The sequence below is a fragment of the Montipora foliosa genome, chromosome 2, assembly GCF_036669935.1.
Source record: "Montipora foliosa isolate CH-2021 chromosome 2, ASM3666993v2, whole genome shotgun sequence".
Classification (NCBI taxonomy): domain Eukaryota; kingdom Metazoa; phylum Cnidaria; class Anthozoa; order Scleractinia; family Acroporidae; genus Montipora; species Montipora foliosa.
In genome coordinates, this window is record NC_090870.1 from 59,319,146 (window position 1) to 59,321,645 (window position 2,500).

Consider the following 2,500-nt stretch of genomic DNA (forward strand, 5'->3'; position numbering starts at 1 on the left):
GGAAGGGGTTATTTAATAAAACAACAGGGCATTAAGACGAGCGAAGAAATATTACGACTAAACTAGATTTATACCATGTTATTATCGTTTCGTAACTGGCTAAGCAAGTAAACTTAATTGGATAAAAACTGTCGAAGATTTCAACATCAGAGTGTTGCATGTTTAATTCATTTGAACAGCTTCAAGGTTGGAGTCTGTTCGATGGTGGATATTTTTTGCACGCCCACGAGTTCTTATGAATGTATGCTTTCGGCGAAGTAAAGCAATTTTGACTCTGAAAACAATTATTTTATTTTTTGTTTTGTTTTTTTCACATAAGATTTTAACTATTCTTTGAGGAGAGCAGTTGAATTGAATTTATTGTCGATCATCTATTGAACACTTTGACACTAAAAGCATATAACAAGGTCTTTTCAAATGGAAATGCGCATGTCTTTGCAAAAAAAATAATTATTTAAATCTCTAGTAATCTCCTACTGCGCTATTCTTTTCATAACAGGAACAAAACAGCTGATGTATTTTCCCTTGAAAGCTTTGAACAAATACCTACCAAGGGTCGCGCTGCTGATAATAATGTTTTTCATTTTTTCTCGAAAAAGAATTACTTTTTTCAAATTGTTTTGCTGAACTTAAAGTAAACGATTTATCTCAATCTGATTTTTTTACAAACAAAAACAAAAAAATTCTTTTCTTTATGCGATAAATGAAGGTCACTGAATGGCAAAAGCGACCTGGTCCAATGCAAATGTGTAACGAAGGGCTTGCTTCTTTGAGAATTGTTCACGGCATATCGACCAAAATCTCGACATGTTCAGCAGGAAGCTTGCCAAATTTCCCTTCTAAAGTTCCCTCAAACCACTCGTTGTCAAGCTTTCCTGATAACATTATCACCTGACCTTCGACGAACGAGAGCTCGTCATCTTTTCGGCCTTTGTAATCGCATTTTGCTCGGCAACATGGTTTTTTTCCAGTCGACGCTTCCGTTTTACAATCGGATTCCGAGTCATTTGCCAAAGGATTCGTGCCTTTGGCGGAAACCTCCGACTTTCCCTGGTTGGTGGCTTGGCTTTCTTCGCTGGGCGCAAATTTGTCGGCTTTTCCAGCGTCTCCACTTCGCTTTGACGCTTCGTGGACTCTCTTATTTAGCAACAAAAGCAGTCGCTCGAGGGTGTCGGCTGATTTCTTATGGTTCTCCAACATAGCACACACGAGCTGACTGAGCTGATGAATCCGTTCAACTTCATTTCCCATCAGCTTGACCATCTCTTGTTGGCAAATTTCTTTTGACTCTTCAAATTTGTACTGTGCCATTTTCACCTCTTCTACTGCGATCTTATTTCCCTTGCGTTTCTTGCAATCGTAATCGAGCCTTCGTCCCTGAAGTTTTTTCCGATGCCCAGCTATCTCCTTGAGTTGTTTCTCGTCCAATTCATGCAGGGGCAGAAGGAAATTTTCATGAACTTGGTAGTCCATTGCATCTTTAGTGTCGGCGACTTCGATAAGCGCGCTGCCGACGTCGAGAAGAGCGGACGCGTAATCTGAGAGCTGTGGATCAAGATCGTGTCCGGCCCTCAACATAACATCACCTAATGCACCCTCCGTTTGTGGGTATTTGCTTCCCTGCGCAGCCATGTGCATATAGATTTTGGCACGAACAGTGGGATTGGGTTGAAGATATTCCTTGGTCTTGCTCAGTAACTGAGTAACAAGGTTCGTCATCACGTCCGTCTTTCGCTCTAGGTCGACAAATTCGTCCTCCATTTTCGTTCCTTCCGCTGATCCCATCTTTTCGCTCACAAACTGATTCGCTTTGTTGATCTGCTTTTTGAAACCTGCTAGCGACATCTTGAATGTTTTCTTGTTTTCGTTTTACAAGAATACGAGTGAAATCGCGCCGAAATTAAGTGAATTTCAATAAAGGTTTCCTTGAAAGAAAACGGCAAAACACCTTTGATCGGGAATGACAAGCGATGGGAATTTTGCGGAAAACAGATTGAACCAAGCCCTTGTAAACCAGACACTCTACTGGAGACTGAGTGCAAGGGAAGAATTCATAATTTATCTGCACAGATTCAATTGATAACTATGTGCAATTTCATTCTAAGCAACTAATTATTCAGATTTATTGCAAACCAATGAAATAACTTCCACGGGTTTTGAAACAGGTGCATACTTCGGAACTTCACCAGGTGTCCTTTGATTTGCGACGTAATCAAAGCCCATCGGCTTCGAATTGTGTAGTGTAAATTTTAAAAACTATATAATCATGAATTCGAACCATTGCTTTCCTCTTCTGAAAATGAGTACATAGAATAACAAAACCGAGGACAAATTGCTAATTTAAAATTAACTAATTTGTGAAGCAACCTTCAAGATCAATCGTCATTCCGCACTTCCAATTTTCGTCCTCTTAAATATGGGGTTGAAATTCTAAATTTGCGATTTTTCATCTTGAGTGGTTCATTAAAATTGTTGGTGGTTTCTCAAGGATGGGCAAATA

General features: G+C 39.6%; 1 pseudogene; it reads right to left on the reverse strand.

The window, feature by feature from the left end:
- Positions 1–329: 329 nt before the first annotated feature.
- Positions 330–2,028, reverse strand: LOC137993702 (endophilin-A3 pseudogene; annotated as a pseudogene).
- Positions 2,029–2,500: the final 472 nt, after the last annotated feature.